Consider the following 17,622-nt stretch of genomic DNA (forward strand, 5'->3'; position numbering starts at 1 on the left):
GTGGGATACAGGAGACCTTCCACCATCCCGCCGCTTCTGCCTGATACCAATGTAATTGCCTTGAACCTATTATTGAGCATCCTCATTGCAGACAATATGGAAATAAGACAGTTATTCCTAAAAAAAATAAACCCACTGTGATGACCTATGCAGTCAGCAACTCTGAAATTAATGTGTGTTTGTTTGTGTGTGTGTGTGTGTGTGTGTGTGTGTGTGTGTGTGTGTGTGAGATAGTGTAGTCGAGGGATGAAAATTTTCTGAACTTATGCTGCAAAGATAGAACTGCTTGAATGGTGTGTTGGATGGCTGAATGACTGTCTTAACCACCATTAAATAAAAGAAAATTTACAGCAATGGATAAAATGCTTACAATCCACTCTCCAAAACACTACAAAATTGCTCCACCACTGCTCAGCATGTAACACAAGAACTAAGCTATTTGCTGTAGATACTCACGCGACATTTGTGTTTTGATCATAATAACATTTTACCTGATGTGTTCTACACTGTAAACTTACAGCTCTCTTGGTGTAAACAGTTGAGATTAAATTTACTGCACAACTAACTAATCAGTTTTGTAAATTTTATTGTGTTCTTACACCAGTTTATATTTCTTACCTTTGTAAACAAGGGTGCATTTTCATGAAAGTTAATCTTTTTCTTTACAGTGCACTCAGGCATGTCAGATATACAGGAATTTGTTTTGCCCCATGCGGAGCCAGCATTCTGCTCACTAGAGGTTGAGCATGAGAGGTAGACTGGTTAGTATACAATCAACACTGCTGTGATATTGCGTTCATAAACTTGTTTATATTGTTTTAGCTCTGTCAATTTGGGTACATTTTGATAAACTTTATCCCTTTTGTGCACAGTCTTCTCAAGCATGGTAGCCAGGAGTGTGCCAATTTTGGCCCCAAGGAACACCTGTTCTGCACACTCCACAATACGGCCCTCAGGGCCAGCACTACTCAGACCTGTAGGCTGGGAAGAAGCTGGATTTAGTCCAGAGCAGAAAGAATTCCGCTCACCACACGAAACGCCATTCAGACTAGAGCACAATAAGTAGGATGGTGAGTATATGATCCAGTCTGCTTGATATTTTGTACACACACTTGTTTATATTTTTTACCCCTATCGATATGGGTACATCTTGATAACATGTAACCTTTTTGCTCACAGTCTACGCATTCCTGCTGGACAGAAGAGTGACTATACTGGCCCAGAGCAGCAAGTGTTGTGCTGTCTAAACAAAATACCCTTCAGGACCAAGCACTGGTCAGGGCTGTTGGCCGTAAAGGATCTGATTATAGCGTGGAGCAGCAAGAATTCTGCTCGCCATGCAAAACGGCCTTGGAACTCGACCAAAGGAGCTAAAATGGTGAGTACACAATCCAGTGTCCTGTGATAATGTCTTCTTACACTGGTTTATATTTTTCACATTGATCAACTGGGGTTTATTTTAATGAAACATAGTTCTTTTGTTCACAGTTACTCAGGCCTGCTTGCTGGCAGTGTGCTGATTTTGGCCCAAAGCAGAAACTGTTCTGAACACTTGACAAAACGGCATTCAGAGCCAACCACTACTCAGATCTATTGTCCGTGAAGAAGCTGATTTCAGCCCACAGCAGGAAGCATTCCGGTCACCAGGCAAGATGGTGTTCAGACTCGACAACAGGAAGTAGAATGGTGAATACATGATCCAGTCTGCTTGATATTTTGTTCACACACTTGTTTATATTTTTTACCTCTAACGATTTGGGTACATTTTGATAAAAAGTAACCGATTTTGTTCACAGCCTACTCAAAGCTGCTGGCTGGAGGGCGACTATATTGGTCCAGGGCAGCAGGTATTCTGCTCGCTAACAAAACAGCCTTCACAGCCAAGTACTACTCAGGCCTGGTGACTAGAAAGGAGCTGAATTTGGCGCAGAGTAGCAACCATTCTGCTAACTAGATAAAACAGTCTTCAAACTCGAGCGCAAGAGATGGGACTGTGAGTACATGTTTCAGTCCGTTGTGATACTGTGTTCTTATATTCTTTTGCAATTTTACCATGATCTATAAATATACACTTTGATGAAATGTAACCAGTTTCTTCACTGTCTAATCAGGTCTACTTGGCGGTGAGGAGCATTTTGGTCCAGAACAGCAACTACCCTTCTAGCTAGACAAATTGGCCTTCGGTGTCTAGTACTACTCAGAAATGTTGGCCAGGAAGGAGCTAATTTTACCTTGGAGAAATCAGCATTCCGCACACCATGCAGAACAGCCTTCAGCCTCAAGAACAAGGAGAATGGTGAGTATATGTTCCAATCTACTACTTTTTTGTGATCTTACACTTGGTTATTTATTTACCTTCATCGACAACAGTGCAGTTTGATGAAACTTAATGCTTTCATTCACAGTGTACTTACACGTGTTGGGTGGGAAAGACTTTTTGTTGACTCCAGAGCACACACAGATTAGTGTCAAACGTCTTCCCAACTATGTTGGACTATTCTTATTTCCTCCCATATCACCATTCTACATTTCTAACACTAACATGCGATCACACATCTTAGTAAGCACCTGCAGACCATTCCGTTTTTTGTTTCTCATTGCTTAACTTTTCAGTTCGGGCTAAAACTAGAGAGTTGCTCATTCACAAATTTGGTCCGTTTTTCACCACAGTTAGCGATGTTACAGATAGAAATATTTCGTTACAACCTTTTCTCTCTCAGATTGTCACTTTGTGAAAGCCACACTAATAGACACAAACCATTATTTACCGGTAACTTCCGACTGTTGTTTGTGTTAGCTACCTGTGTTCTACTGATCAACAACATTCATTGAAATTTCAACTTAAACTGTAACATAGTTGACCTTCTCTCGGTTATTTTGTGAACATAGTTTATCAATTTGATGTTAATACAAATAAATACATTGGACTGCACTGAGAGAAAGAACCAAGGCAATACACAGCACGATAACGTAATTCGGAACAACTTGCATGTGACGGTAATCGACGATCTAACAGGAGTGCAGGATTTCATTTTGTCGTAGAACTACGTTGAGTGACTGCATGCCTTAAGTCCAGCCTATGATGCAGTTCTTTTTATGCTGCACTCCGGTCTGCACACATCACTGTATCTTGGATGACTACAATAACACTTGGAAAAGGGTCAGTGCACCAACAGAGAAAGAACAAACTATCTGGTAAAATCAACTATTTTGTCGAGGCCCCTTACTTGCCAATGAAGTTGACGGTAAGAATGCAAAACATTTGTGCAAAATTGACAACAGTACTTACCTGAGTTCAGGGAGTTTGGGAGACAAACTAATGTGGATACAAAACAATCCCGTTGTGTCATATTTATTTACTCATAGATAACCTTAAAATCTCTTTGATGTTGTGCCATGTAGCTCTTAGGAAAGTTTTGGACTTTGCCTTCAATAAAATCACACGATTTCTTCAGAACAAAAATCACACCAACAACCTAGACTCAACCACACAGCGATCTTCAACATCTTGTTACAACAATGAGCCAGTATACCAATGAAGCCCTCAACCCACTGACCGACAGTTGGTTGAGTCACGATGTATGACCTCCCATATGCTTTGTTCACTTAAACTACCTCCATCTAAGTCTGTAGATATTGCCACCAGGAAAAATAAATACTGAAACGGCACCTAAAAAGATTGCCTATGTGATTGTATCTATTTAGTCTTATTTAATATGAAATGAAGAAATAGAAAGCATATGATGTAACCATGGCAGATTACAGTCCCAAGTAGGTCCGACATCAGCCAGGCCCCAAGACTTTTCTTCCATTCAATGGCCTGTCTGTCTTACCTAGAACTTTTGAGGCTGCTGTGACATCAGGCAAGCCACTTTATCAATTATTTGTCTATCAAAACTGCAGTGTCCTATATTGGTTTCTCCAGTGGATACTCTTTAACAGCACTCTCTGAAAAATTTTCACTTCATTTTTATTGCCTTAAAATGCTTTTTTCGGAAGTAGCATTTTTTTTCCTTGGTCGTCCATTCCTTGGACTCGTCCGTTCGCTGATTTCCAAGGGATATCTGCCCTCAAAAATTCAATCTTACGAATTGTTTGTGCCTTAGCGAAACCTTATGTCAGCTCTCCGAAACTTTCTGCAACTATGTTCTCCTGCCTGCCCTAATGACATGGTGCCCTTGTCCCCCCTTCCCCCGCCCTTTCGTCCCTATGCAACAATGGTAGCTTCCTCCCTTCAGGTGGTCCTACAAATTCTAATTTCAGTGCTTAGTTGCAACTGATATATCTTGAGATCTAACACTCAAATCACAAAGCATGTTTTCACAAGGCCCTCTCTAATCAAATTGTATGTACATCATCCTGTGATTGCATATACTAATCACTCTCCTTCATTATTTTAATTTATCTACAGATTAGCTATGAGTGTGCTGAGCATGCAAGAATCTACCTCTGCCATGTCTCAACCTTCTCATATTGTTTTTGAAACATTCATGAGCACTGAATATCGGTACATGATAAACTTCACTTTCTTTATTTCTACGTCATGCAGGTATATTTCATTTTCTCACATTTTCTCCTGCCCCCAACTGGTCACAGTATTCAATTCTGGCCTTTTCATGTCCTTTGCAAGTCTTACCAGTTTTTAGAACTTCCCCCCCCCCCCCCCCCCTACTTTTAACACTATATATTTTAAAGAAAACATGCACTGATAGTTACATCATTTTATTTGTCATGAGGATACATATATAAAATTTTTAAGTTAATTCTAATACAACAAATTTCAGTAAGAGTATCTCTTTATGCTATGTATGTAGTGTTATCACAGTTACTTTGTCGTACCACTTAACACTTCACATCTAACTTCACCACACAGTTTCACATGCTAGTGCTGGTGTGTTAACCTATAAGATATGAGGTAAGTGATTATGATCCTCCGCCGGCCGAAGTGGCCGTGCGGTTAAAGGCGCTGCAGTCTGGAACCGCAAGACCGCTACGGTCGCAGGTTCGAATCCTGCCTCGGGCATGGATGTTTGTGTTGTCCTTAGGTTAGTTATGTTTAACTAGTTCTAAGTTCTAGGGGACTAATGACCTCAGCAGTTGAGTCCCATAGTGCTCAGAGCCATTTGAACCATTTGATTATGATCCTCCACCTTGAGATCTAACCCTAGGCATGGGACAAAAGAGAGTATTGCTGTCCACCATGTCTCCCATGACACCTTCTTCCTCATCAACGCCATGGTCCACTCCAATCCCTACTCCAGAGCCATCTTTCTCTAATGTGAGATAGGTTCATAAATCTCAGAATAAAAGCCTCACAATAACACCTGAAGGCCACCATTTTCCACACCATGTAACAAAGTTTGTATTCTAACTACACACAGATTAATTTGTTACACTACTTTTTCCAAATATTTTCAGAATAATTTTAGTCATGACTTCAGTGATGGAAGCTTACCATTATTACTCATTATGATTTACTCTGTCCAAGGAATACCACTCATGACTCCATAGACTTTTCCCTGTCCATTATTGTACTTTTTTGGTTTTCATACACTGAAAATCATACTTTCTTGATTGCATTTGTTACATTTACTAAATCATTGGACCTTTTTATATTTATACTTCTAAGTCCACCTATTCTGGTGCTCCACACTGCTCAGTCTCTTATTTCCTTAGCCAAATATATAAAATATGCAGATCACACACCTGTTTGTGACACGAATCACTAATCTTCTTAACATCAGATTCTTGCCCTCGTGTATATTACACATTCCGCACTGTTACTTTAGTTCCAAGTTACATTTCTATTAGATTTATTCCTCTTGTAACCTATTTAACTTAAAACATAAAAACACTGTTCATACTTGTATATCACAGAGTGTTACTTCCAATATCATGGTTTACCCAGACTTTTGTCTTGTTTTCACTTCATGTCCCCCTTGTTATTTTCTCTGTATTTCAAAACCCTATTCACACTGTTCTACTTTCGGGATTTTACGTTTATCATGATATCTTCATGACATCCTGTATCCAACCATTGACTTACTTCACATATTCTCTTGCATTTCAATAACTTCCTCACTTCTCAGTTGTCTATATGTACATACTGAAGACTACCAACAATAGATTAAACAAAAGGGGAAGAGAATAGAACAAGGAAAGAATGCATTGTTCTACCCGGCTCAAGTACGCACAGTCGCCTCGCTGTGAAGTTTCCCATAGAGCAGGAACCCTCGTACCCTTTTTAATGTGCCTCATCTACCATCCCTTCATCAACTTTCCATGCATCTGTTTCTGGTCCTCCTTCCAGAGGATAACTCTTACATCCTTTTTCTGCTTCCCTTTGAACTCTAAAACGATATAAACTTATATTTCATATTTCTTTTTCGTTAGAACCTTTGGTCCTACTTGGAAGTTCAAAATTGCCCAGAAATGGCTCCTTTTGCTACAAAAATTGTGTTACTACTGCCTTTTCCTAACTAAAGTCTGCGTGGACAGGCACCATGAAGTTCTAGCGGTACCGACTGGGCGCCATGTCATCCTCAGCCCACAGGCGTCAATGGGGATGTGGAGGGGCATGTGGTCAGAACATCACACCACTGACCGTTGGTCAGTTTACATGACTGGAACTGCCACCTCCATCGAGTAGCTCCTCAGTTTACCTCACAAGGGCTGAGTACAGCCCACTTACCAACAGCGCTCGGTAGACCGAATGGTCACCCATTCAAGTCATAGCCCTGTCTGACAGCGTTTAACTTCGCTGATCTGATGACTGCCTTTTACTGCATGCTGAGATTTTGTTAGAAAACGAATATTTGCATACTTGGAAATACACATGGTTTATTAGGTACCGGTTCAACACAAAGCACATACAACAACAACAACATACAGAGAAACCACACACATGTGCGTATTACCAACCACTGAACATGAAATACTGACTTTAGTTATTTAGTTATTAAAGAACACCAAAGATGTGAAACACATTAACGATCTTCCTTATTTAATAACTTGGAAAGTCTAATCTTATTACATAAATACTGATATCTAATGTAAAACAGTGGCTTTTTTAGTATATCAGCATGTTGTTCTACAGTGTCTACTTTAGCAACTGTGATTTCATAAGCGTTGACTAGTTCACAGACAAAGAAATGCCTTATATGAATATGCTTCATTCTTCAGTGAAACTCAGGTTTCTGGGGAAGCCAGATAGCAGTTTTGTTGTCAGCCTGCAGAACTGGTGTTGCCTCCAATTGGTCCATTTCTGTCAGAAGCTTCTTGATCCAGACAATTTCCCAAGCAGCGTCACTGGCAGCCACAACCTCAGCTTCAGTTGTGGCTATGGCAACAGAAGATTGCCTTTTGACTAATCCAGGAAATAGGTGCCCCAAAGTACAGACAAAGGACACCATATGTTGAGAGCCCAGAGCCAAGATCACCTCCAATGTGGTCAGCATCACTAGAACACTCTAAAACCTGCTTCTTAGAATTGTTTTTATATAAAAGTCCATAATTTGTTGTGCCTCTCAAGTATCGTAAGATTCTTTTAACTTTCACTACATCACAATCTGTTGATTTCATGATACAACACTGACAGCATATGCAATGTCAGGGCGTCTCCCACACATCAGAAACATCAGTGCTCCAACAGCTTGGCTGTATGGAAAATCAGAGTTGCGAGGACTTTCTTCTGTATCATTGTCATTTATAATGGGTGTAGTTACAGCCTTGCAGTTCTTCATGTTGAAACGCTCTGGTATTTTCCTGTGTAAAGAGTCTGACTTACACATACAGTTCCACGTTCTTGTTGGTCAATTTCCAGACCTAAGAAAAATGATGCAGGCACTGAAGTAATTTTAAACTCTTCTCTTAAATCACTGACAATGTCTTCAAGTTCCTGTTCACTGTGAGCTGCGATCAGACCATCATCAACATAAAGCACAAGGAATATTTTCTTACAGCCTTACTGTCTCACGAAAAGACAAGGATCAGCTTCACTCCTCAGAAAGCCCAATTTAGTGAGATGATTACTGAACTTCTCATTCCAGCAATGTGGAGCCTGTTTCAGTCCGTATAGACTTTTCTTCAAGTGACATGCTCTCCCAGACCCATCGTCACATCCTTGAGGTTGTTGCATATAAATTGTTTCTTTTAAATCACCATAAAGAAAAGCCGTTGAAACGTCAATTTGTAAAAGTTTCATGCTCTCACTTGCAGCAACACTTAGTAGTGCTAAAATGGTAGACACTCTAGCTACAGAACTGAAAGTCTGGCCATAGTCAGCTCCTTTCTGCTGCGAATAACCCTTAATCACCAATCTTGCCTTGAATTTATTGACTGGGCCTTCAGCATTTGTTTTGACTTTATACACCAGTCTATTAGGAATGGACCTCTTTGGATATGGTAGGTCAACCACAACCCACATTCTATTTTCTTGAAGAGCTTTTATTTCAGAATCCATAGCTTCCTTCTAGAAATCGTGTTGAACAAACTTCATGGCATCGCTGTCTGTTTCTGGTTCTTGGAAAGATAGTGAGAGGTTCATTACATAATCATTAAATTTTTGTGGACGTCTGAGGGTTAACCAATCACGCAGACATGGTAAAGCTTCTCCACTTGTGACTTCCTGATCTTCCTCCTAAGCGTCTTCATCTACATCCAAGGAACTGCCATCCTCTTCACTCTCACTATCAATACCATTGGTCTTCAGTCTGAGGTGCTGGATCCTGATGATTGAAAACACTCACTGGAAGAGTTGAACTTTTCTCACTCTTCAGTGGCCTCTCCTCGAAGATGACATCTCGTGACCTAATGAGTTTGCACACCTCTCCACAATAAATTCTGTAACCCTCATTGTGATCATATCCAATGAGGACACCTTTCAGTGGTTTTCGGTCCATCTTCCTTCTCTGTTGTTTTGGAACATGAGCATAGCAAGTGGAGCATATCACCTGCGGATGTTTCAGTCTTGGCTTCTTTCCATACCACAATTCATATGGAGATGTTCCTGGAATACTGGAAGGCCCTGTTCAGATAGAATGTAGGTTGTGGTGTTCACCATCTCTGCCCAAAGTTCCTGTGGAGTGTTTGCATGTGCATGCATTATGGCTCTGGCAGTTTCCACAACTGTGCAGTTCTCTCCTTCACTGCACCCATTTTGTTCTGGAGTGTAAGGCATTGTGAGGCGTTGAATTACACCCTCTTTGTGAAGAATCTCTTTTGCTTGTTTGTTGTCAAATTCTTTCCCATTATCACTCAGAAGTTCCTTGATGGTATGTCCAGCAGCTTTTGCTTCAGCTATGAACTGCCTTAACTTTTCTGCAACTCCAGACTTTTCTTGTATGAAATGTGTTGCCCTAAACTTTGTATAATCATCTGTGAAAAGAATAAAATACCAGTGCCCTGACACAGAAGGTACGTGAAACGGAACACATACATCAGCGTGAATAAGCTCACCTAGTTCTGCTGTCCTCTTTCTGTTGCCAAATGGTAAACGATGAGCCTTGCCATAAATACAGCCTTCACAAAGTTCACTGTCCATTTCCACCTCAATATTTAATTCGCTACAAAGTACAGACTTCACATCGCGCTTGTATGGTTTCCAAATCTTTCGTGATAAAGCTGCAACGTATTGTCTCTGCTAGTGGTGTTAACTTCGCTGAGGGAGCTAGGTTTCACATTTCTTACAGCAAGTTTAAAAAGGCCTACAAAGCAATCACTGTCACCTACCAATCTAGTGACATTATCAATCTTAAGATGACAAAATTCCGCGCTTGATGTGAATTTACTTTCTGGATGTTTATCCTGTGCTGCAAGAACAGAGAATAAATTCTTGTGAATCTGGGGTACATACCATACATCTGTCAAGGTAATTCTGTTCCATTTTCCTCCAACTGCTGCTTCAGAGTCTACTGAGCCTTTTCCAATTGCTTCAATTATGTCCCCATTAGCTGTAGTAACTGAGTGTTTTGTTAGAAAAGGCTGAAATGTTTTGAAACAATTCCTGTCATTTGTAATATGACTTGTTGCACCATTGTCTGTATACCAGTCCTCATTTCTACATTCAGAGTTCATCACAGAAGATGTCACAGAAAGAAGTAGTATATTTGTATCTGTTGTAGCTGGTTTTGGAGGTTTGCCATCTGCTGCCCACTTTCTGCACACTTTAATTGTATGGTTCGGTTTCTTGCAGTAATTACATATTAATTTCTTATACTTCTTTTTCTCCATTGGATTTACTTGCTGAATGACAGCCTTGATGAGTCTGTAGTGAGGACTTCTTGTTTACTAAAATCACCCTCCATTGTACTCAGAGCTTTTTCATGTGCACACAATTGATTTGTTAAATTATCAATTGTTCTGTATTCTCTAGATGTTAGCGTCCAACTAGATTTAAACGAAAAATAGTCTTCTGGTAGTGAACCTAATATTTTACAAATCAAAAACAAATAAGGCATTTCTGAATTATTTACAATATCTTTAGTAATTTCCTGTTTCAATTAACTCCACAAATTTTTCAGTTTGGAAATGTGTGTCACAATATCATCCTCAGGAGCCTTTTTGTAACTAAAGAACTGCAAACAAAGGTTGTACATTTTGTCCTCAGAAACACCTTCAAATATTTTGTGTAATTCTGTCCACACTTCACATGCTGTATTTAGACGCATTATGTTCTGCAAAGTTTTTTCCGACATATTTGTAGTCAAAACAAGTAGAGCATTGCTGTCTGCTTTGTTAAAAGTTTCTAAAGCACTTTTGTAGATCGCTCTTTGTTCAACCGTAGCACTTTCTGAAATAATACTAGGTTTCACTAAACTGCCTTCCACAAGATCAAGTGCACCAGGAATTCCTTGTAGACAAATACTTATTTTGTATTTCCAAGTGCTCCAATTTGTTTTGCCTTCCACAACTCCGATGTTGATAATTCTCATTGAATCCATCATTGGTTGCGTGGAATTAACAACTTCAAAGACGTCTTCTTTGAGATAACTTTACAAAACTTTCACACAGAGCTACGTTATTATTTTCGTACAAGTGTCCTTTTAACATGCACCTGGGCCCATAACCTGCTGAGATTTTGTTAGAAAATGAATATTTTCCTATTTGGAAATACACATGGAGGTACCGGTTGAACACAAAGCACATACAACAACAACAACAATATACAGAAAAACCACACACAGGTGTGTATTACCAACCACTGAACATAAAATACTGACTTTAATTATTTAGTTGTTAAAGAGCACCAAAGATGTAAAATACATTAACACTGCACGTACATTATTATACAACACCACTCGAAATTTACATCACAACAATTCATATTAAAAAATCAATACCTGTGATCATGTTGACACTGAGTTTCTGAATTCTCTAATGTGTGTAATTCTGTGACCACAACTTTGAACTGCAAGAGTAGTTTGACTTCATGTTGGATCGTTTTTGGACACCATCCCTGTAGCATCATAAATTTTAACGTTACAGATCAGCAGTAGTACTTTGTCCATTTTGCTGGGTGAAGTCACTGAAATCTGTGAACAGCTGTCAACCAATACCTCACTTTCTAAGCCACCTACTGCTACTCTTACAATTGGATTGACATCAGCTGAAATGGGCACCAACTCTCCTCCACAAAACAACTCTTTTATTTGGCTTTTTTTTACCAAACTCAGTCACAGGCATGAATTTCTATCTTTGCTCTTCCTATTCACCATTGAGCCTGGGAGTCGAAAATCACACTGCATGAGCACTGTCCAACCTAGATGGCAGTTCATATTTGGAATCTCCATCAAATACGAATTTATAAATCATACGAATTTATAAATCATATTACTTCCGTCCGGAGGCACTCTTGCGTTTTGTAATGAACATGCTTGTTTGAATTCTCTCACTTGCAGTTCAGAAGTGCTTGCTTCCTTGCAGTCTTTTATATACTGTTCTGCAGCCTGAAGTTCCCAGACTTGCCACATCAATGAATTTTTACTTCTTATTGTTCCAGTTCCAGTCAATTGCTTTTTGTCAAACTGTCACACCATCCCTATAGTACCAGCAGTGTTTAATTCGTCACTTGTGTCATAATAATAACTGGTGTGTAAGTCCGGTGGCTCTTCACACACACACACTCGGTGGTGCAGGAATGTCTCCCCCACTCATCAGTGTCTCCATTCCTACCAAGTTCACTAGAACTTCCTATCAACTGCCCAACCAAGCTATTCAGCAATCTTGTTCCCTCACTGAGTGCACCTCCTTGCCACCAAGGTAATCTGTGGCAGCTGCTATCCACACTCTATTTATGTTCTTCACTATTACTTAAAACTAGTCATCACAATGATTGATATTCTGTTGCCTGTCGTGCACATCATCATAAGGGGCACCAGTCTTCCACCTTCCCGCATTTGCTGTGGTATATTTTGCACTATACTGTAAGGGCCATGAGAATATTAGACTCTTTCGAGAAAACATTCATAATTCTCATAATTGTCATGGAGTGGTGCTACAAGATCTCACCAAACACAGTATGGTAACAAAAGTTTTATACCCTCAGCAACAACTGTACAGCCACCCCCACATCAGTGCTTACAGAATGACTTCATTGTGCCCTGACCAGGTTGATACTAGTCTTCGGTCCAGAAATCTATGAGCAGTTCTTGCTGAATTGCTGTAGACCAATATTCTTTCAAAAATTGGAGCTTGATAACTTGTAAATGATTCACCTGTCTAAAGACATCATCTTTGAACTGCTCTGCTGTAAAAGAAGCAGACAGTGAATGAGTTGTAGAAAAGGTAGTAAGAGCAACTTGACTTTCTGCAAGTTGTATCCCAGGCTGTATCCTCAAAGTCTTATGTGGATGGCCTTAGCAGCAGCTGGTTCCATGGCTAAATAAAGATGAGGACAGCAACCAGGCAACAGTCGGTTACCACTTCACAGGGGGCTAGTAGCACTTGTCCAGAAACACATGGAAGTATGACTTCTTGACATGGCTGGAAGTACGAGAAGGTTGTACTGAAAGATGTTAGGCGATTAGCCAGTTTCATCCATAACTAGTTTCACACTCTTGGGTATTATGGTGCAACTTAATGGTATAAACAGTAACAAACATTATGAGCACATTGAAACAAACAAAAATTAACAAAATATAGGCACTAGTAACTTCACTAGGCAAAAATTACATCATATCATTACCTTTGTCAAAGTATCATTAACCACTAAGCCACATGGCAAGACTCAAATGTGAGTAAGTCCCTCATATAACTATGAAACGTAGAAACTGTAGCTTATATGTTTGAAATCTGTGGTAACAGCTAAAGAGGCGAAACTTCTAAAACGTAATAATTGTTTCCAGTTTAAAATTTGTTTCAGACTTGGAAACTGACTCCTTTTTATGAACTTTCCCTTGTGATATGCACCTCCATCTTCTCATTATGTGTAAGATCTATGTGTTTTGGCATACAACTTGAAATTTGAGATTTCTCTCGTGTGGCATAGGCACCAGCACTTAAATCAGCATCATTGTTGTCCACAGGTGTGCTCGGTTGTCTTGGACAGGCCTAATGTCCCCTGTGACAGGTCAGCCAGCAGTGAGAAAGTCATTAGTATTGGGGTGGACACCCACCTTCCAGGCAACGGGGACAGCTCATCACCGCCGAGGATTTTTTTCCTATTGTGGTGGGCATCCGCCTACTATAAGTGCAGCCAACACACTAGCAGCACCAGGTGCCAACGTCATGGACACTGACAAGACACCACCTGTTGGATGGAGACGCTGTGGCTCTGCTGCTACCACAACAGAAGCGTTACGTCATTGTGAGGCTAAAATCAGTACAGTCAGTAATGTTTGCCTGGCATTAAAACTGATTTTTGTTTACAATAAACAAATTATTTGAGCAACATGAGAATACTCATTGAGTGTAACTATTGTTTTTTAATAGTTCTCATAAAAAACCTTCACTGGGATCAGTGTAGGGCATCTGTTTTACCTTTGTACTAGAGCGTTATTTACACAGTGGTACATGCATTGGCCTATTCTCTTTCATTCAGCATCTTGTTTCATCAGAAATCTGTCAGCATTGTTGAACGCATTCACTGCCAACTACTAAGCCTATCTGTAGCAATGTATGTTATGCGTCACCAACCTTGCAATTTCTTCATGGCAGAACTCTCAATAGAGATCAGGTTTCCAGAGCTTCATATTTCCGAAGCTATCTTCAGAGAATAACAGTCCCAGATCGAGAGATTATGCCTGAGAAAACAAACTTATAATAGAGAAGAATTTATCTGTGGTTGTCACAGACACAGCTACAAACTAATAATCCTGACTTTTTTCCCATGGAAATCTTAACACTTAAACATCTCTCATGACATACTCTGCCTGAGAAATGGCCACACCAATTTAGTTACTGCAATATGTTCATTCATTTCATGACAGATATTTCACATGAAAAGTCATAATAAAAAGGAAATAATTTCATGCTTGGCAGAGCGAGTGCACCAGCATACATCATTGGTTCAGGAAATGACGTGTTGCAGTCACCTGAGAGGACATCTATCCCTATCAGCCGACTTCCATGATTGGTGGCTGGAGTCTGCTGTGACAAAGTAAACTCTAGAGCATAGTGTTTTGAGCTGGACCACAGCCAACAGCTCTTTTGCACAACATTTTTGGATCTTTTTCTGTTACTAAAAGTCAGAAAGTGAAATACATCATTTTTGCTCTTCCATTGCAGCAAATTGATACTTTCAGCTTACAGGGGAATGTAAATACATGTCAGGTATTGCACATCACATAGTAGATATCCACTGCTGTACCAGAACACTATTTCTGGGAAGTTGAATCTTCCCCAATGTGGCAAGAGGTAGTAATAGGTAATGCATCCAGGAACATTGTTGAACATGATTGTTTTTGTGGTGCAGGTGTTAATGGTGGGCAAACACATAATGTTACTTGATCGAACTGACCTCCACGCCCACCTGTCAATGTTATTGCGACACTGTACTTGTTTCCCTCGTTTGCCTTTCTGGAGGTGCATTTGGCACTGGCTTCGGTTTCATTCATATATATTATTTCTCAAGTCAACATCCCTCTTCTTCAAGACATTCTTATCGTACAGAGATGAATGAGGCATCATTAGAAAATCTTGAGCTATCATAGGCAAAAGGGCATCATGGATGCCCAGCATCATACCTGTATTTTGTGAAGCTAACCTCTTACTCAGGAACAAGAGACTCGGTTTTCATATTTTCTTATTACAAATAACTTCTTATTAACTGGATAATTTGTAAACAGCAGTGTCACAGATAATAACGGTGACCACTGCAGTAGTCCATTATCTCTGCCCATCGTACAGTTGACTTTTCTAAATGAATATACGTTTCAAAACAACAAAGATATTAGTCATAATCATCATAAATTGTGATTTACGTATTGTTGCTTCGCCCCAACTTGCTTACGTGAAGTAATAAATGCAATCAAAATCCCAAAATACAGTTAGAATTTATTGAGGTCTTAGTGAATACCAGATAAGAAGCGAATTAAAATTGCATTCGCTGTCACTACAAGCAAATTACAGGCACAAAAGTTTAAAAACACAGGATCGTATTTACCATATCCATTCTTTACTTAGAGGCAGTTGCATGCTGCCATTTCAGGACTAACTAAACCAACTAACATTTTCGTATCCCTTAAGGAAAATCAAAAATATAAAGTTCATGAAGCTCTAATTCTTATATGACATATCGTTTACAACGAGGTATTCTAAAGCCCTGGAAGGAATTTCATTCAAATTTTCTGTGTGGAAATATGTAGAAAATGGTGTGTCATAAATTTATGATTATTATTTCGCTTTTTCAGTTTATTTTTAAAGAATTTTTTTTTTTTCAGTTCACACAACTATTCTTATCCCAACTACATTCTTATCCCAAATACTGTCATTATTTAAAATTATGAAAGTGCTAAAGTTTTGTACAGGGCCCCTGATGAATAATAATGTCCAGCTGCATCGAACAGCACAGTTGGAGGTTCTCTTGCAGTGAGAGGATATTTGGCGAATGGGCTGGCCTGTCCGTTCTCGTGACGTAAATCCCATCGAGCACGTGTGAGATCCATTAGGGAAATGTATTGCAGCATATCCACATTCACCAAGGACCATCCAACAGCTGTCAATCCTGCTGGCAGATGAATCAAACACCCTGCCACAAAAACTTATTACCAACCTTGCTGTCATCAGTGGTGATCACACATTCCTTTAAGAACCATGTCCCGCTATTTGTAAACCTGGGGACCATCATGAAACGCAGACACTTTAGTGTAATTCTACTTTGAATGAAATTGTTATTTCTGTTTTTCTCATTGCACACTTGTTTCAGTGACCTTCTTCAACACACTGCAGCAATTCTTTCTATGAGTGGCCCACATTTCATTGAACCATATTACTTGGCAGAGACATATCTAGCAAAAATTATGAACTTTTTGTCCATAGGGTTTGCACAACAGCTATATTGCCATGATTTGATACACAAATAACCATGATATTGAAGATACTGCAAAACATGATTCACAATAAGATTCTACGCAGCTATTATGTTTCTCTACTCAATCGCAATCATAAGGCCATCTGCAATTATCTAACACAACACCGAGAATAGCCCACACACACAGTCATATAGTGATGATAGCTCTACGTACAAGTCCTGTTGTGAGACATGACACAGGAGTATGACATAATTTTTGTTCATCTCATCACATCTTGATCTGCAGTTATTATCACCATTCAAAATTAATTTTTGTACATAAAATACCTCCTACATGATAGTACATAATTTTATTTAGCAATGTCAGTTGAAGCCACAATAAATCTCATTGCATCTCTTGAGGTAGTGTCACCTTGAGCTACACCTACATGAATACTGTGTAAGCCACCTTTAGGTGCCTGGCAGAGGGTTCATCAAAGCACTTTCACTATTCCTCTACCATTCCACTCTGTAACAGTGAAAGGGAAAAACGAACTTAGCTGAAAAGAGATCACTGCTCTGAAAAACAGTTTTGTTTGAATGAATGGAATCATTAGTCATGTATATGTCCATCTCTCTCTCCCATAATTTTTGATAATACCAAATGAGCTGCCCTTCTCTGAACTTTTTCAATGTCCTCTTGTCAATCCCATCTGGTAAGGGAACCATACTGCACAATCATACCCTAGCAGAGGATGGGCAAGCATAATGCAGGCAATCTACTTAGTAGACCTGTTGCATATTTTAAGTGCTCTACCAGTAAGATGAAGTCTTTGGTTTGCCTCCCCCAAAATATTATCTATGTGATCGTTCCGATTTCAGGAACATTGCAGCATAATTATGAACAACACAGGCACTTCAATATTGTAACCATCCATCGACACTTAGCAAGCGACTTTCAGTTAAAAATGTCACCCCTGTATGGCAATATACATAATTAACATACGAATGCCGGTTGTAGATGCATGGTTGACAACATATGGAAATTTGGGTCTGACTGTGTGTGGCATAATGACAACATATGGAAATTTGGGTCTGGCTGTGGGTCACACTCAGATAGCCTAATGGTAAAGTGATCACTCCCGATAAGTGGGAAATGCTCGGCTAACCTAATG

The 17,622-nt window shown here is 39.6% G+C and overlaps 1 long non-coding RNA gene across 1 annotated transcript; it reads left to right on the forward strand.

Moving 5' to 3' along the window:
• Positions 1–1,050: 1,050 nt before the first annotated feature.
• Positions 1,051–13,782, forward strand: LOC124546008. The gene is made up of 6 exons (XR_006967654.1): positions 1,051–1,070; positions 1,180–1,378; positions 1,489–1,686; positions 1,797–1,993; positions 2,112–2,296; positions 13,524–13,782. It is a non-coding gene; the product is annotated as an uncharacterized LOC124546008 (long non-coding RNA).
• Positions 13,783–17,622: the final 3,840 nt, after the last annotated feature.

This window comes from Schistocerca americana, chromosome 8 (assembly GCF_021461395.2).
Source record: "Schistocerca americana isolate TAMUIC-IGC-003095 chromosome 8, iqSchAmer2.1, whole genome shotgun sequence".
NCBI lineage: Eukaryota > Metazoa > Arthropoda > Insecta > Orthoptera > Acrididae > Schistocerca > Schistocerca americana.